General features: G+C 39.5%; 1 pseudogene across 1 annotated transcript; it reads right to left on the reverse strand.

Annotated features, from left to right (window-relative positions):
- Positions 1 to 570: 570 nt before the first annotated feature.
- LOC123078135 (putative aconitate hydratase, cytoplasmic) lies at positions 571 to 9,402 on the reverse strand (annotated as a pseudogene). The gene is made up of 20 exons (XR_006437075.1): positions 9,038 to 9,402; positions 7,997 to 8,098; positions 7,600 to 7,760; positions 7,427 to 7,519; positions 7,084 to 7,269; positions 6,817 to 6,978; positions 6,455 to 6,607; positions 6,214 to 6,369; positions 4,009 to 4,065; positions 3,838 to 3,917; positions 3,552 to 3,627; positions 3,262 to 3,447; positions 3,078 to 3,145; positions 2,843 to 2,961; positions 2,651 to 2,772; positions 2,447 to 2,545; positions 1,713 to 2,192; positions 1,398 to 1,496; positions 1,061 to 1,303; positions 571 to 866 (listed from the first exon to the last, which is right to left on the reverse strand). The product of XR_006437075.1 is annotated as a putative aconitate hydratase, cytoplasmic (transcript).
- Between the last annotated feature and the right edge of the window lie 10,580 nt (positions 9,403 to 19,982).

Genomic DNA, 19,982 nt, shown 5'->3' on the forward strand with positions numbered 1-19,982 from the left:
GAAAAATTTGAACATCACCGCCATCCAGGTGGCATCAGACTGCTCGGTTGTGGTGGAAGACATCAAGAGGAGGAGTGGAGCAGAATATGGAGCAATCGTGCAAGAGATTAGAGAGTATGCCAGGAATTTTGCTTTATGTAATTTTGTTCATGAATTTAGGAGCTCGAATTTCGAAGCTCACAATCTAGCGAGGCATGCACTACCACGGGGTCCTGGTCGCCATGTTTGATTAGGCCACCCCGGGGATCTTCTTTTTGTCCCTGTAAACATTGTGATGACTTAATAAAGCTTCGCTGATTGTCTAAAAAACGTAAGCCGTCATTCAGAAAAACCAGATAGTTGGGGGGGGGGGGGGGGGGGGTCCCCCCCGGTAGAATCGTCCCTGTTGGTTTGACGAACCAAATGTGGGGTTGTCGGTGTTGTTATCTATAACAGTGACACACAGAGTTAGCATTGGCTTGTTAGTGGTGCATCTACCAACACGTGTTCAGTCCTACATAGACCATTCTTGTGCCATCACCGTGTGCCCATAAACATCCCAAGAGAAAGCTTTGCGGATGTGCATATATGTACGCCAAACAAACATATTGTCTTCACTAATAAATTATCAATACACTATCAAGTAAATTGTCCCCTCTTAATTATTGTCGAAGCTCCGCTATGTCTTTTTTAATGTTTCATCACAAATTTATTAAAAAATGAAAGTCAAAATGGAATCAAGGGGTACAAATAATCAATTTATAAAGAATAAATTCATGACATTGCATATAGATAATACAATTTAAATGTAGTTCCTCGGTCGGTCATGCCAATTTGCGGATAAGGTAGGGGAGGATGCCTCCATGGTTAAAGTATTCCAGCTCCACCTACATCACAAGAAAGAACATGACAATGTAGGTTGTTTTAGAATATGTGCAAGAGGCATATTTTTATGTTTGACCATAAGTTTAGAAAAATTAACAACATGTTACATGACTAAATATACATGGAGGCTAAATTTTAGTTTGAAGACTATATCAATGCGTCAACCAGTTTACATTATGGCTTAGATATGACATACCTGCGTGTTAATGCAAAGTGTGCAAGTGAAGGATTTCCCATTTTTTGTCGTAACGATCACATCTTGGCCTGGACGGATCTCGGTAATCTTGCCAGGGAGGTCGATCGTGAAACGCTCATGCCCACTGAGGTTGAGTGAATCTGCATCCTCGCCAACCTTGAAGCGGAGAGGGATGATCCCCATCCCCACCAAGTTACTCCGGTGGATGCGCTCGAAGCCCTTAGCGATCACTGCCTTGACGCCCTGTTCCAAAACACCACACAACTTGCTGATTAGTTTCATCCTGAGCAAGATTGACTATCGGCATAGAGTCTCTCTATGGAGATGAATTGATTACCAGGAGCAATGGCCCCTTGGCGGCGCTATCACGGGAGCTCCCGGCTCCATACTCATCACCGGCAAGAATGACCATGTCATGACCCTCCGACTTGTATTTCTGCATTGCATTAATTACAACAACAAACAAAAAAGTTGTAAGAAGTGGTTTTGAAAAGTGCACAGTTTTAGCAAAACATCAATAGTACACTTTTGGTGGATAGATTGTATATGAACCAAGGGGTCAATGTGGGTGATTAGATATTATTTCAGTGACTCCATAACTACTCGAATACAGGTAATTTTGATGCGACTTTAAAAATAGACGATCACATACCATGGCAGCGTCGAAAACGTAATGCTTCTCCCCCGTAGGGACATGGACGGTTTTAGGCCCCACCTCTCCCTCCAAAAGCTTGTTCACAATCCTAATGTTGGCAAACGCCCCCCTCACAACGATCTCGTCATTGGCACGTCGGCTGCCATATGTGGTGAAGTTCTCGGGCTTCACGCCGCGCTCCAGCAGATACTTGGCGGCAGGGGTTCCTGGCTTGATGACCCCCGAGGGAGAGATGTGGTCGGTGGTGATGCTGTCCCCTAGGCTTAGTAGGCAGTAGGCATCCTTCACTGAGGGCGGGCCGGGCGGGGTCATGGTTATATTTTCCAGGTACGCCGGCTTGTGGATGTAGGTGGATTTTGGATCCCACGGGTAGAGCGTCTCTTTCGGGACCACTAAATTGTTCCATGCGTCGTTGCCCTCCGTGATGGAACCATACGTGTCCACGAACATCTTCGGCAACACGTTGGACTTGATAACCTGGTCATCATGTAGCATTTCAGTTATACATGAAGGATCTAATAAGTTATCATCACAAGATCTTTTTTCCACGATTTAGTGGTACTATTCTCGCTTCATCAAAGAAATTTATCTCATATATTAGTAATCGGAGTGAGTAAATTTTGACAACACATATTCTAGAGCGTGATTAATTTATCATCAATTTTAATCAGGTTGAACTTTACGTAATAAAGATAGCTAAAACATGGACATGAGTATTGAAGTTACAATACCTGCTCGATTTCTTCATTTGTGGGCCATACATCCTTGAAGTAAACCTCCTTGCCATCCTTTCCAATTCCAATAGGTTCGTTCTCAAAATCAATGTCAACCTAAAATGGCACAATTTGTAATGAGCCCTAGTTAACCATCATGCGAAGGAAAAGAGGGAGTTATGCCTATGTGAGCATCAAGGTGGGAGAATGTAATGGACTTACGGTGCCAGCAAGAGCATATGCAACAACAAGAGGTGGTGAGGCGAGGTAGTTAGCTCGAGTTAGAGGGTGCACACGACCCTCATAGTTACGGTTGCCCGACAACACAGCAACAACAACAACATCTAACCAAATAATATAAACCATGAGTACAAACGCATTGCTGTGAAAAATATTTAGTGTGCATTGTATTACCGTTATCTACAATAGCATCTGATAAAGATTTATCAAGGTCGCCGGAGTTGCCGATACAAGTGGTACAACCATATCCGACAAGATGGAAGCCTTGATGGTTCAAATATTCTTGAAGGCCACTGCATGAATAAATGGCAACATATTTTAATGCCATTCCCCATATATACACTATACGTTGCAACTATGATTCCATGTTTCTTCAAAAAGTTGCGGGGTGGCAAAAGGACATATATACCTGTGTTCCAAGTATTTGGTGACAACCAAAGATCCAGGGGCCAGGCTTGTCTTAACCCATGGCTTCACCTGAAGAAAAGTGTTTTTGCACAGTTAAAAACAGATTGTCACCGCAAGAGAAGAGACCAAGCACCAACAAGTCATCCATCAAATAGAAGATGTAAACACATTATGAAAGAACAGACCTCAAGACCCAATTCGCATGCTTTTTTTGCCACAAGGCCAGCACCGATCATAACGCTAGGATTTGATGAGTTTGTGGAACTGCATACTGCTGCAAGAACCACACTGCCATGTGTGATTTCAGCGGGTTGTCCATGGAAGTCAAATTTCACAATTTTATTATGTTCTTCCTTAGGCACTGCATAACCCTGAAATGTTTATGAAGAAATTATAGGTATTTGGTGACTAATGTCGGATATTTAATCTCATTCCTGTCATGCATTAGCCATATGCCGCTAAACCAAAAGCTTACCTTGAAACCAACCTCATTGCCCAGGCAAGCATGCCAATCAGATTTCATCTCCTTCAAAGGAACCCGGTCATGAGGCCTACAATTTGATTAATCAAACAATAATCATAATGCACCTCCCCATTAGCAGAACAGTTATATCATGAAATAACATGAAGGAGGATATCGAAGGAACTAAATGTCCTCTAAATAGAGAGGAACTATGCACCCAAATTGAAGCATGAGTACTCAAACTTGGGAGCTTCCATATTTATTCAATGAGAACAACATAGTCGTCAAGACCACACACCTCTTTGGGCCGGCAACAGAAGGCTCCACCGTAGTAAGGTCCAGCTCAAGATCTGAAGAGTAAACTGGTCCCGTTTGAAGCTGCCATCATGAACACAAGTTTGTCCATATTCTGAGTAACATAAAACTCAAAAGCGAGCATCATAATGAAAAAACAAAGGCAAAGCCATACCTCATTGCAGTCTACAAACATCTTGTTAGCTCGCAAATATGCTTCAATCATTGATACCTAAATCAAAATGCAATATTTGATTAGTTTGCATAAGGATGCAACCAACTTAATACATAGTATGTAGTACGCATGTTTAAGTGCTTTACTATTTACCTAAAAGCAGTTGAATGACTTCCATGGAGAAGTGGTCGTGCTTTGGAAATAAACTAGCATCATTTTTATTTTGTGGGTTTTTTCTTCAGGGAAGTCCATATTTAAACTCTAAATTGACACAAATGTCTAAGAAACAACCCTAAACTTCAAAACCACCTAAGTTACAACCCTGGACTTTCAGAACGGTGCAACTTTTAATCCTCACTCTGCTTAATCGGTTTTTGGTTAGTTTGACTGGTTTGAGCAGCTGTCCCGCCTAGTCAACATCCACATGAGCTGACATGTCATGAGGAAAGGTCTTAAATATGTATTATCATTGTATTTTTATCTGTTTGGCAAAGAAGTTTGAAACTTTCCCACAATGATCATCACTGTACTGTTCATTTTATACAATGTTTTCAATTGTTTCTGGACACTTCATTTTTGGTCAAAATTTGAACATAAAAGGTCCTGCTATGTATTTTTTAATCTGTTTGGCAAAAAGCTTGAAACTTTTCCGGGTTGATTAGCATGGTGGTGTTTTTGTTAGAGAAGATTTTTATTTATTTTTTGATACTTCCCTTTGTTGTCAAAATTTGAACGAAAAAGGTCCTCAATGTGTATTTTGCTTGTATTTTTCAATATGAAAAGAAAAAAAGTAAACTTTTGTAGAATGATCAGCATGGTAAGTAGTGTTCCTGTTAGAGAATATTTTAATTTTCTAGGAACTTTTAGTTTTGCTCAAACTTTTACAAAAAAGGTCCTAAATATGTTTTTTTTCTTGTATGTTTTAATCTGTTTAGCAAAATGTTTCATCAGAAAAAGTTTGGAACTTTCCCAGAATGACCAGCATGGTATTGTTCATTTTGAAGAAAGTCTTCAATATTTTGGAAACTTTTATTTTTGGGTCAAAATTTGGCCAAAAACAGTCCTGGATATGTATTTTCCAAGAGCGGCTAAATGGCTCCCGAGCTCATCCGCTCCTGCGCACGAACAGTAAAATCAAAAGAAATACTGAAAATTTCAAAAAATTCCGCATTTTTTCATGGAAGATGGTGTTAGTGCGTGAGGTTCGTGCCAAATTTCAGCTCCTTTGGACATCTGAGCTGCTCTCAGCAAAAAAACAAAACAAAATTGAGGTGTGTGAAAAAGTTTACTGGTCGTGCACTGTTCGGGACCGATTTTGTTTTTTTTCCTGAGAGCTGCTCAAATGTCCAAATGCGCTGAAATTTGGAGCGGACCTCACGCATTAAAATATCTTTGATGCAAAAAATAGGATTTTTTGAATTTGTTTACTATTTATTTTGATTTTACTGTTCACGGGATCAGATGAGCTCGGGAGCCGAAATGGATATTTGGTATTTTCCTTATATTTTTAATATGTTTGGCAAAAAAGTTTGAAATTATAACAGAATGATCATTATGGTAGTGTTCATTTTACACATTGTTTTCATTTTTTTCTCGACACGTCTATTTTTGGGTCAAAAAAGTGTGTTGGTGACGTGGCGGCTGATGTGAATGCTGACTGGGTCGGTCAACTGGTCAAAACCATTCAAACTGACCAGAAGCCCGTTTGAGGGAGTCAGGGTTGAAATTTGCATGGTTTTGAAAGCTTAGGGTTGTATCTTAGATGGTTTTAAAGTTCCGGGTTGTTTCTTAAACATTCGTGTCAATTCAGTGCTGAAATATATATGGACTTCTCTCCATAAAATAAGAACGAAATATGGACTTCTCTTCTTTTTCGTAACTATTTGTTTCTAGGTCACTCAATGTGCTAAGTAACGAAATTAAACTGGCAATAGCCCAGAAAATCATGCCCCAGATTATCATGTCTTTTAACGTATTAGGCTTTTGGATATGGGCGAAAGCTTTAGCTTTCTTGTGTGAAGGAGCTAGCTAATGGCCTAAGTGCCCAACCAAAACTCCCTATAGTATGTAATGTAATGGAAGAAGCGGCTATGGTTTGCTTCACGGTACCAGTTTACCCAATCTATATTTAGCCTTATTTAGCTCATCAACAAATAGAAATGTGATGGAATAGACTAAGAGGTAGGATAGATAGTTAAACATAGCTGTTTCATCACTTCGCCCTATTAGTCTGATCGGTAATCTAATGGCCACTTGATCCTACAGGGAAAATCCTCCATGGTTAGCGCCATATTCTGGAGTCATGTTTGGCGGGGAATTTGTGGCTCTAGCAGGCAAAGGGATGCTCGCCCACACCCTCACCTGAATGTAATAGAAAAAGGAGAAAACACTAATTAAATATGACCAATATATACGAACATGTTATCTGTCGCTATTTAGTACGAACGCCTACCGTAAAAAATTCAATAAATTTGCCAACAACACCATGCTTCCTTAGCATTTGGGTCAAAGTAAGGGCAAGGTCTGTAGTAGTGACACCATCCTGTAACTTTCCGGTCAGCTTGAATCCAACCACACCTGGTAAAACCATGCTCATTGGCTGCATATGGTAATAACATGTGGTGAGATGCAGCTAAATCAAATGTTAGCTAATAATAATCAAGATTTGTCCTTATTATATTGCTGAACTTATAGTGAAATATGGAAGATCAATCTCAAGAGCACGCGGACAACTAGTGTCCCAAAAAGAAATTATATTGAAACAGGAAGATCAATCTTAAGAGAACGCTATATCCACTTGAGATTTACCTGCCCAAGCATTGCAGCCATTGCTTCGATACCACCCACTCCCCAACCTGCAACACCGAGACTATTAATCATAGTGGTGTGTGAATCAGTGCCAACCACACTGTCAGGGTACAAGACACCATCTGCTTTGAAGACAACTCTGGAAAGATACTCAAGATTGACCTGAAATTTGTGTTACAAAACCAAAGATGAGGACAAAGAGTTAGTCAGACAGTAGACTTAATTATTAGCCGTACAGAAATTGGCCCCTGGACCCAGATCACTTACTTGATGAAGGATCCCAGAACCAGGGGGCAGAACCAGCATATTGTTGAAAGCAGATGACGCCCATTTGAAGAAACTAAATCTTTCTTTGTTGCGGCTAAACTCCAGGTCCATGTTTTGTTTCAATGCATCGGCACACTTGGCTACATCCACCCGCACTGAGTGGTCAATGACGACATCCACCGGAACCTGCAATACTCCAGATGAAAAATCTGTATTTGAAAAAAAAATCAAGATAAAGAAAATGCGTGTTCTATATCCCAGGCTACTTGAAGTGATTTTGCTATGATACAGAACAAACTGATACTGTAGAGCTTTTTGGATAATAAAGATGGCAGATGTGTACCAGTGGATTGATCTTTTTGGGATCACTCTCTAGCTCCGCTATCACATCTCGTATGGCTGCAAGATCTACAACAGCTGGGCCGCCAGTGTTGTCCTAGAGAGTAAGGGCAGTCATCAGCAAAATACATTCAGAAACACAGGGAATTAATCTTGTGTGATGTATCAGTTCAATACCATAAGAACAAGCCGTGCTGGCTTGAATGGTATCTCGGCAAGCTTTGGGGATGTCTTCTCCCAGTCGATGATATTCTGGACATCACTCTCCGTAACTTGGAAGTTATCGTAGTTGCGGACAGCTGATTCTAGAAGAATACGGATACAGTAGGGAAGCTTATCTGATAAAGCAGAAAATAAAAATATTTGTCAGGATTATTACTTTTGCAAATCTATAAAGAGTATATCATTACAATCTATACGTAAGCAAAATAGTATGATTATTATGTATGCAATTGGAATATGGTTGTACCGGCAAACGTGCATTGTGCGTTCTCAGTTGCTAGGAATAAAAACTGCACTGATAGAGGAGGAGAAAACTCAAACAAATAAATGAAAAACAGAAAAGAGTCATCACCTATCTTTGGATCATTCAGTGCAGGAATGCTGTAGAACTTGCCATACTCTCCACCACCAGGCTTAGGGAGGATGGTCAAGGTCTTCGCGAAGCGATCGGTTGCTGCATGCAAACACAAACAACAAGATTCTTACACGTGGTTGATAGTTAACGTTATTATATTGCTGAACAATATCATTATTATATTGCTGAACATCATGCAGCCTCATGTGTCGATCGTGCGCAGCCTCTGCTTTCTATGGTGTCTAGCAAAAACGACGGTGGTTGTAGCATTTGGCGCCGCTGGTTGAAGCTCCACCAATTGTCTCTGGTTCAAGCAAAAAACGGCCGTACCATTTGGCACAGTTGGTTGCAGCTCCACGGCGTACTGGTCGCAGCTCCGCTGTAGCCGGATGCAGCACCCAGTCTAGTGTATACTCCACCGAACCATATATAGCGCAGTAGTCCCCCGCTCCCCATAAATGCCTTTTGTAGCGCGGGTGTGAGTGAGCCTCTTTTTCTTATTTATTTTTTCAAAAATTATACTCTATAGTTTCGAATTTTCTGAGAAAAGAATCCACATTGTGGTATACTGCATGTGTGTAAATTTTCATAACGAAATATGTTAACAAGCAAGCTACATAAAAAAGAAAAAAATCATGATTTTAAAAACAATGAATGGTATGTGTAATGTTCACTATAAAAAAAATCAACGATTTTGCCATTTTTTAGCTGGTGCGTGTTATTGTATTTCATCATGAAATCTTACACATATAAAAAGTACGGAGTAGTATACATCTATAAGAGCATGCACAAAAATTTCAGAATGTTTTGAACTTTAAGATTCATTTTTTGAACTTCTGAAAAAAAATAAGACTCCATGGAGCTCGAGGACACAAACGCCTCTCTCCCCGCTCCCACGCCAATTAAAGATAAGCCACTAGCGGATGGGATTCACAGCTACAGTTTCGTGTATATTACCTCTACAAAGCTACAGCTATCTCCATTCCCCACATGGCTCTCTCATCCGCTCCGACGACCAGCGGGTGCTCGCGCGCGTACCTGGGGCCGCACCCGCTCCCTCCACGGCGCTGCCACAGGGAGCGGCAGCAAGCTGCTGACGCCCCCGCCGCGCCAAGAAGCCATCGCGGCTTCGTCGAGACACTGGCAGAGAAGGTCCAAGAGACCTTCCCTGCCCCAGCTTCTCCACCACGATCGCCGCCGCCACCGCATGCGAGCATCGTCGGGAGCGACGAGGGGGAGAGCACTCCAGAAAATCCCCAGCTGGAGGACGCGGGAAGGAGTAGCGGAAGCAAAGGTGGGATTGGGAGGATGTGAGGGTGGTGTTGAACCAGTGGCCGTGGGACGTTTGGAGCCCAGCCGTGGACGCCATGGGGGATTTCCCGGAGAAAAAGCACCAGGCAGAGCACTGGAACCGTAATGGCCAATCAGTGGAGGAGGAATTATTGGAGGGAATAATCTACTGCGATTGAAGGGAAGCGTGTGGGGCCAGTACAAGCGCCGTAGCCAGTAGAGAAATGCAAGTTGGAGGGAGCAAACACACGGCCGGCGGCAGGCAAAGCCGTCCCCGTCCGTCGCGGCAAACGAAAATAAGGGACGATTAAAAACGAAGCAAACTAATGGAAGAACCCATGTGCAACATCTACATGCACGAATTTGTACGCGGCATGAGTACCACACGAGGTATTATTCCTCATCGACCGGTTACTGGTACGTAGTACGTGACACAGCCATTCGATCGATCTGCTTGTGATATACTCCCTCCGTTCCTAAATATTTGTCTTTCTAGAGGTTTCAAATGGTGACTACATACGGAACAAAATGAGTGAATCTACACTCTAAAATATGTCTATATACATCCGTATGTGGTGACCATTTGAAATCTTTAGAAAGACAAATATTTAGGAACGGAGGGAGTAACTGTCTATATAATAGTTCTTTTTTTGAGGATCAATGCCGCCGCTTTATTTGAACTTAAACGAAACTAGGAATGTCGTCGAGAGGATCTCCAGAATGTGCTCGGGTGGGATAGAAAACCAAACTTTACATAAACTCTCACCTAAACCTTTTTTTTGCGCGCGCACCTAAACCTAACTTAGCTAACTTATCAGCGGCTCTATTGGCATCACGACCATTCCACGACACCTTTACTTCCATGAAAGGATGAGCAACTTTTTAACTTCCAAGATTACTAGTAGAAAGAAGGAAAGTGGATTTGTAGCACCCCGGGTGCTCTGCACCCCTGTGCGAACATTAAATGTTAAAAGATATCAAAAAATTCAAAAAAAATCCAAGATTTTGGGATATCAAACCTGACTTTCCGATCTACTCCCGTGTGAAATTTCGTGAAAAAATACCAGGAAACGTATTCGTGGCAAAAAAGACAGAAATTTTCTATGTATAGAAAAAACTGTTTGGATGGATTTTTGTTCGGACATCATTTCCTTCGTCACAGATACGTTTTCTGGTATTTTTTCACGAAACTTCACATGGGAGTAGATTGGAGAACCCAGGTTTGATATCCCCAAATTTCAGATTTTTTTATTATTGGTATTTTTTTACGATTAATATTCGTACAGGGGTGTGGAGCACCCAAGAGCTCCTGTGTATTTTCCTAAAAAGAAGTGCTTATTTCAACCTGGATGCAATCATCTTGTTGTTAACCCGGACAATATGGAAGTGATTGAGACAATGAAGAATGGAGGACGCTCGGCAAGAGTGGCAACTATAGTTTTTGATAATTGCTATTTTTTGGCTTGTGATTTTCCTATTATTAGATTTGAACATTGTCATAGGGAAGTAAATAAGATGGCTCGTGAAATTGCTAAGCTAGCAAAATTTTCTGTCACTAGGGATTGGTCTGAGGAGCCCGTGAATAATATCGCACCTTTTCTTATTGACGATGTAACCGTTATTTCTAATTAATAAAATTGCAGTTTTATTTTAAAAAGTGCTTATTTCAACCTTGAACTCACGTAGAAATGCCCTTTGGTTCCTGGGTGTGTATAGACCTGATATTGGAAAAAATAATTAAAAAATAAAAAAATGCAAAAGTTTCTTTGAATAAACTTGAATTTTTTTGGCATTATCGTTTTCGCAAATAAAAAACCATTGTTGACTTTAGGGAAAAAATATTGCTATATACAAGCCACTATTCATACTTTTTTCTAAACTTTTTTTCCTTGAAGTCAACAGAGTATTTTCTTTCGTGCAATTCCTTTTACGAGTACAATGGAAGGCCAAGTTGATTTCAAAAATATTTTCAGAATTTTTTGACTTTTCATTAATTGCTATTTTTTCCATAGAGTGTGTATACACCCAAGAAGCAAACGCTCCTGTTCTAAAATGACGCCTTTATAATCCTGAACTCCAATACCATTTATATTACAACTCTAAACTCTTTAAACCAGACAATTTTTAACCCTGTGTCTTACCAACTTTCTGGAAGGTTTTGACATGTATTGAAGACTTGACAGCCTAGTAAGCCGCCATATCATTAATATTTGACCCAAAAAATGAAAGTGTCCAGAACAAATTGAAAAACCAAAAAAAGGAGCCCCACCATGCGGACATTTTCGTTTTGTGAAACAAAACAAAATATACAACAAAAATACATATTTAGGACAATTTTTGGTCAAATCAAAAAAAGGAAATTGTCCAAAAAATGAAAAATGGGCTAAAAAAATAAAACTGCCATGCGGATCATTGTGGGAAAGTTTGAATCCCTTTGCCAAACAAAATAAAAACACAATGAAAATGCATATTCCAAACCATTTTTGGTAAAAAAATTGTCAAAAAATTAAATTGTCTAGAAAAGATTGAAAACATTCCCAAAATGAGCCTTGCCATGCTGATCATTTTGGCAAAGTTTTGATTTTTTTTTGCCAAATATATTAACAAATACTAGGAAAATACATATCCTCTCCATCTTTGCTTGATTTTCGTTGTATTTCTAATTCTGTTTGGCAAAGAAGTTTCAAACTTTCTCAGAATAATTAGCATGACATGTTCAGTTTTAGAATATTTTCAATTTTGTATGGACAGTTTATTTCTTTGTCAAATTTTGACCAAAAATGGTCCTCAATATGTATTTTTATTACGTTTGTGAAATTTTTTCATTTTTTCACAAAATGATTAGCATGACAGTGTTAACTTTAAGGATTTTTTCAAATTATTCTGGACAATTGAATTGTTTGGTCAATTTTTTTTTACCAAAAATGGTCCTGAATATGTATTTTTTATTCTAGTTGGCAAAAATGTTTCAAACATTCCTTGAATTATCTGCATGGTATTGCTATTTTTTGGGAAAGATTTCAAATTTTTCTGGACCCTTTCTTTTTTTTTGTCTAATTCTGGTGATGTGGTGGCTGATTAGGTGGTCAAATCTTCAAGGCCTATCAAAACCGACCAGAAAACTGGTTTGAGGGACACAAGGTTGAAACTTATCCAGTTTTGAGAGTTTAGGGTTATACGGTGGACGGTATTGGAGTTGAAGGTTGTAAACTAAATTAGGGCGCGAGTTCTGGGTTGAAATATGCACTTTTCTCTTACTAATACACTATAGTACTTACGTGATAATAATTTTCGATGAGTAACAGTTGGTACGGGTGTGTACAATGTAGGTAAAATCTGGTCTAAAAACTCTTATACGGGAGTCCAAATATTGCAACATGCAAGTGTTGAGGAAATATCCTAAAACCAGCTTTAGTAGAACATAGTTTTGACCTCTGTAACCACTCTAGAAAATGTTTTCCTAAGTTCTAACGCATGAGATCCTTAAGGATGCTTAGCATTGCACTACTTTCAGTTTTATAGCACCTGGCTCTACCCATTCACTTAGGGCATCTCCAGAGGCACCTCCTACTCTTGCTTCATTGTCCGTCTAGACATGGTCGCCCAAAACTCCCCGCATATTCGGACCATTCCTAGCAGTTGGGTAACATGTTTTTTGCGGTCAAATGGGGGACATCACGGACACATCTAGACGTGCCCGCCGATAAATGAGGTATGCGATTCGGTGAATGCCCTTGGAGATGCCCTTGCAACCGATCCACATTCTCCGTGCTCTTACAGTGATGTGTCACACTAATGGCTTGTTAGAAAAATATATGAAATTACATATAAGGTCGCCTTTGCATGTGAACATGTGCTTCATATATAGGTCATAGTTCAGTTATATTGAGATGGTACCCAAGAGGTCAAACAATTTATTGTTTTTTTGGACTTTTTAACAAATTTATCTGCTTTTGGGGTTAACCGTTATGTGCTTAATATAATAACTAGCATAGTGGCCCACACATATGCATGTGGCAACATCTTAATCATTGACTAAAACATTTCTCAAATGTATACGAAACAGGAGCATATAGATTCTGAAAGCCACGGATACTCATCCAAAAAGTACCCAACAATTTTTAGACCTACGAATGTTCATTTATGCATGAATGGTTTGCAACAAAACATGATTAAATTGGTGCATTGCCAATAAAAGTATACATTTGCTATATTTTACAAAAAAATATTACAAGAGTCCATCTTTTTCAGGTTGACGCTTATAGATGCTAGAGAAGATTTTTGGCACCACAACACAAACGCCCCAATTAGATTCAAAATTTCAAAAGTTATGTTACTGTTTAAGATAATATTACCAAAGCACTAATGCCCCATGTGTGCATGCGGAAATGTATTATGGACATGCAAAACCTCATGAAAAATATGTTTTCATTTGGCTTGCACACATACAAAATGTTACTATGCCATGATTAGTTGGGTCACAATTTATTTATTTACTTATTCAACAGGTCAAATAATGAATGAAAAAAAACACTGATTTACTCTTGGCCACACATGAACCTGTTTAAAAAAATATAAATAACTTAACCAAAGTTTTTAATCTGAGAAACTCGAGAAGGACATTCACAAATGTACATTGCGGGAATACTTATAAAGATATAGATTCTATAGGGTAAATTTTAATAATTTGTAAACAGTGCAAAAAATAAAATCATTGTGCATTTACCTTTTGGGCGCTATATATTTTCTAGTGCATGACTTTTTTTTTCTTTTGTATAGATCAAACAATCGTTAATTTTAAGCACGGAGTTCAGAAGGACCCATGTTTTAAAACAATGCATCATCACATAATATAGCAAAATTTCTACATGTGTTAAAGTTTTAAAATTCCTCAAAATGCCAAAAAATGGAACAGTTGTAGCAGTGTCGGCAGGACAATCCAGATTCTCTTACTTGCTAAAGCGAATTCAGAGAGCTATTATCTCGGAAGTGAACAGCCATTATTGAATGCTGCATCAGAAATGGTACGGTGTAACTATTTCAGGATGTGACTTGGCTTAGCTAAGTTAGAAACCTCGATCCTTCTTTATAAGGAAAAAAAACCTGTCCCATGCCAAGAACAAAAGTAGATAAGCTTTACCTGGCTCCACCTACTGAAAAAGAAAGCCTTCCGCAACAAGTCCAGATCCAAATCAGGTAGCTGCCTCGTCGAGCGAGCTAGCAAGACTGGAAGGGGCGTTGGAAGGAACACATGCCAAGTTGCACCTATACTACGAGCTCTCCAAGCTGCCGGAGGAACAGCGGCGTAGCCAAGTTCATGCTCACCAAGCTGGTCGTCGCCGGCCGGCTATGGCGTCCACGTTAGTTATAGGTGCTCGCCATCACTGCCGACTACGGTCTGTGCTCACCGAGCTCGGTGCCGCCACCGACGTATGCCTGGCCGTTGAAGTGCTGTTTGCCAAGCTCCGCTCGAGCTTGCCATGGCCGGAGAACACGAGAAGTTTGGTAATTTCCAACGGAGAGCGATGGTCGGCCGCTTGAGAAGAAACTGCAGCGGCAGGGGGCGGGTCTTCTTGGGCCAACTTGGGTTATACGTACTATACTGCTAACCGAGTCGACCAAAACATCCTCCATCTCCATCTCCATTTCTCAAACTCATATGAATAGTTTAGTTGAATACACACACGGAGATAGAGAGAAACCACACGCGCACGCACCTGCGTCGGCCATCTTGCGCAGGAAAAATCGCTCGATGGACGGCCGGCACGGCGGCGCACCAACCGTCGTTCCGGCGCCTGTCCGGGAGACGAGACCCGCCGATGACCACCCGCACGGCCGCGTGAGCGTGAGGCGCCTGGCCGCGGTGCGGGCAAGGAGCATAAGGTGGAGATCGGCGGAAGCAGAACGGAGCTGGAGGGAGAAGGATCTGCCGATGGGACTAGGTTTGTACTAGCAATAGTTTTATGAAAATGGTGCATGGCCACGAGCTACCTCCAACCCCAAAGCTACTAATATATTCCCACTTGCACCGAATTATCTGAGGACAACTGGACGTGTCACGTGAGTTGGATAGGGGGGCATTGTATGCTAGTCTTTTTTTTTTCTTGAAAGCGTGGAAGTCATTTTCTGCTGGCCGATCGGATCTAGATCCGAAGAGCAGCCAATGGAGACGATGCACGCGCGCTCAGCCCATTAAACTATGTCACCGTTTACCCTCGTGGGGTGCTGCTTCGCCACAAACAGTACAATCTCCCTCTCTCTCTCGTACGTGGAGTCGTGGACCAGCGATGATAAAGGTCTGATGGTCCTACGTGATTTGTTTGCTCACGCTACAGAAACAGCATATTAGCTTTCGCGTGAGATGGATTACCATGTATTCCGGTCACCATTAACGGTTTACAGGGACATCCCACCAAACTGAGTTCAAGCCTGCTACTCCGTACTTGTGCTCATTTGGGAAATTCAGCTAATCTATACCTAATATTTTTTTAATATTAAAAGGAGAAAACTTTCATAGTTCTCTATACATCATCCTTTTACACCCGTTGATTTTGTGTTAATCATAAAGATTGACTATGCGCAAAAAAAAATCATAAAGATTGACGGTTGAGATTTAAAAGTAGATCTACATAATATTACGTCTTCATCTAATAATATCAAAAGGAGGACTCGATGCGCCTCTTTGCATCCGTTGATTTTATGTTAATTATAAAGATTGACGATTGAGATTTAAAAGTAGATCTACGTAACGTTGCGTATCAAAAAGAGGACTCGATGCGTCTATTATATTAATCGTTGTTCACGCGTCATGAACTGGGTCTGTATGTAGGAAGCGGAGATTAGGACTTCCATACGATGTACGTACCTCCTCGCCAGCGGCATATCTGGCTAGATTTTTTGTACGTCCCAGATCCCATTTCCATCCGGTATAGTCGGATCAAGGTCGCCTATACGTCTCCCGGCGGACTGCCTCTCCATGCCTCCATGGTGCCTGGAACGACTTCAACTCGATTTTAAACGACCCCATGTACGTAGGCCTCCTCTATTCCGAGCCGAATCAAACACAGCCCTGTAGCGGCTATCGCAGCGGTGGGCCACCCTGTGCATTTTAAAACCAAACCAGAAAATGAACCAAACCGAACCAATTTTATGGTGTTATGGTTTATGATTTCAGTATGGTATGAACTTTTCATACGGTTTTGATTCTGATTTTTATGGTATATACCAAAAAACAAACGGTTTACTGAATAAACCAAAGTAAAAAATATATGTATATAACTTGGGGAGAAAAACCATACAAATAGTCATTTTTTTTACATAAGCTAGATTTCATGTTAAGCGCATCCATTTTTATTGTAACGTTCTTCAAAAGAATGCTAAGCACGTCCATAACCATCGAATCAGTGCATGCAGATAGACTCGCATATAGTTATATACTCTTCCTATATAAAGATATGTGTTTTGAGTCATAAATTTGCAATCTATGTCATTTTTAAATTGGCGTCAACTTTGGTTTTTACGGTATATACCAAAGCCATACCGAAATAATTTGGTACTCTCTCCGTCCGGAAATAGTTGTCAGATAAATGCATAAAAATGGATGTATCTAACTAAAATACGTCTAGATACATCCATTCCTCCGACAAGTATTTCCGGATGGAGGGAGTATATACCAAAATCGAACTGTATCTAAATTTCATATTGTATTTATCAAAGTATTAATACTGTATCGAACCATATAAACCGAAACGCAGTGAGTGAGCGGTGGGTACCGTACCGGTGGCATGGTACCGCGTGGCCGACGGCGCTGATGGATACCGGCGATATGGTGCGGCGCGCGAGAATGGTTTGACGTCGGAACTCTAAGGCACCGCTTGCCACCACAGCCAGCTTCTACAACTTCTGCGACGCTGGCGTGCTGCTGTGTCTTTGCATGAATGTGTCGTGCGTTTCGTGCCGACGGAAGGCTAGCTTTGCTGTTCATTTCTGGCCGACGGCACATTATTCACTGGCCTGGCTAAATTTCTGACGAGAATCCATCAATAAGTATTTGGTCGCAGTTATTCAAATCGCACGCGTATATACATATATACTTCCTTCATTTTAAAATTCTTGTCTTAGATTTGTCTAAATTCGAATGTATCTAATACTAAAATATGACTTGATACATTTGTATTTGGACAAATCTAAGACAAAAATTTTGGAACGGAAAGAGTATATTGTATGGCCGCGGCGGTTAATTAATGAAGTAGCATGGTTAGCTTTGTTAAGGACAAATAACCGGGGCATGTATGTTTTACTCGATGATGGATCTACTCCACGTATGCCCTAGGTATGTACTCAATATATGTTCCTACTGCATGTTGGACTTTGTCGTACATGATTGGTTTTCTATTCCAGTGAACACGCACGAGTACAGTTTCGGGCGCAGAGAAAGCTCTATTCACACAGAACACGTGGTCTCTTCGTAGGGATGGCCTGCCAAGACACCAGCTTATTGTGGAATATGCAAGTACTGATTTCTCACCATGGATGATCATCTCAGACTTTTATGATTAATCCTGATAATGCGGTTATGATTTACATCCTTTTGGGTGCTAATCTAAGATGCAACAAGCAAGCTCTGCTTTCATGAAGTGATGCGTGTTGTGAGTGCAGACTTCTGGTCCCCGGCCACCATGGTGGGGGTATTTAAAAAAAAAATTCAAAAAACCCATTTAAAAGTTTCAAAAAAATAAAAAATTATGTGGAAACATATATGTGTTCCGCATAAACGGAATATCCTATTGGACGCACATTGCATCAAACTGCGGGCGCTTCACACAGCCGAGCAACCGAGCAGCAACGCGATGGGCTGGCCCAGTGCACCTACAACGCCAGCCGGTTTTGGGAACCTTTTCCCTGAACCGGTTTTTTGTTTCTTTTACCGGTTTTTTTGTTTCTTTTTTTTCGTCTTTCTGTTTCTTTTTCTTCTTTCTTCTTTCTTCTTTCTTTTCTTTTTTTCGTTTTCGTTTTTGTTTTCTATTTCTTTTTCTTTCTTTTTTCCTTTTTCTTTTTCAAGGTTATTTTATCTTTTTAAACTAAGTTCATATTAGAAATTGTTCTTAATTTTCGAAAAATGTTCCTGCTTTTAAAAAATTCAAAATTTCAACTAATGGTCGTTTTAAAAAATTGTTCCTAAATTAATAAATGTTCTTGTTTTTTAAAATATATTGCAAAAGCTTTTGTTCAAAAGTTTCATAATTTTTCAAAAAAGTTCGATCGGTTAAAAAATATTTCTCTTTTCAAAAATTGTTCGCAAATTGCAAAAAATGTTCATGTTTTCATTTTTTTTTCCGGAGTTTCAAAAAATGTCCCAGTTTCATAAATTGTTCACAAGTTTCCAAAAATGTTCGTGTTTTCAAATTTTGTTCAGGAGTTTCGAAATAGGTTCAAATCTCCAAATTTTGTTTTTGGAATTTGGAAATATATTCCCGTTTCAAGAAATTTCCATGATTTCCAAATAATGATCCTGTTTTTTGAAAATGTTGTTGTTTTTTAAAAAAAAAGAAATTTTGCAAAATGTTCCTGTTTTCAAAAATATTCCAAAATGCAAAAATGTTCATGTTTTCATAAATTGTTCGTAAATTATAAAACAGTTCGGGGAATTTGATAAAATTTCTCGTTTTGAAAAATTGTTCGTAATTTCAAAAAAGGTTCGCGTTTTCAAAATATGTTCTCTGTTTTTTTATCTTTTTCTTTTCCTTTTTTGTCTTTTTTCATGTTTCTTTTGTTTGAAATTTTCAAACATTTTTGTTCTAAATATTAAAAAATGTTCTCGTGTTTCAAAAAATGTTCTGGAATTTTAAAGTGTTCAAGATTTGTTTACAATTTCAGAAAATGCCCAGTAATTTGAAAACTGTTATAGTTTTCAAAATATGTTCATGTTTCAAAAATATTTCATGGATTCAAAAAAATCTCATCTTCAAATTTTGTTCACAATTGCAGTTTTTTTTTGTTTCGCAAAAATGTTTTCATTTTTAAATTTTGTTCACAGTTTCAAAAAATGTTCTCAGTCCCTAAAAATTGTTCACAATTTCAGAAACTATTCTTGTTTAAAAACATGTTCGCGGTTTCGGATCTTTGTATGGAATTTCGGAAAAATTGTACGAATTGAAAAATATGTTCTTGTATTACAAACAATGTTCAGAAATTTTCAAAATATGTTCAAATTCTAAATTTTGTTCCTGTAATTCCAAAACTATTTTCAAATTTTTGTTCACATTTTCCGAAATTTGGTTCATGTTTTATAATATCTGTTCAAAACAATTGAATAATCTGTATGCTACAGTAACGCAAGAGTGAATATCACGTTATGGTTAAAAACTATTCCCACTATGATTTTTTACCATTGTGTGAATGGTGTCGTGGTTAGCAGCCCGAGTTCGTTATTGCAGCGTCACGGGTTCCATCCTGAAGCTAGCAGCTGCTCTTCTTTTTTGCAATTTTTTCACTGCTATATACGGTAGACTAATTATTCTTCCAACTGCAAGCAAAACTCCACTGCCAAGAAAGATTTCTAACTACAAGAAATAGTTCCATTGAAAGATGTTTCCTCCAGTTTTATTCATGTCAACGAGAAATATGTTTTTATGTTGTTTCCTGGAGTTCTCTAATGGAAGTTTTGTGCTCCAGTGATAGTTTCCTGTTTACT

Source organism: Triticum aestivum, chromosome 3D (assembly GCF_018294505.1).
Source record: "Triticum aestivum cultivar Chinese Spring chromosome 3D, IWGSC CS RefSeq v2.1, whole genome shotgun sequence".
NCBI lineage: Eukaryota > Viridiplantae > Streptophyta > Magnoliopsida > Poales > Poaceae > Triticum > Triticum aestivum.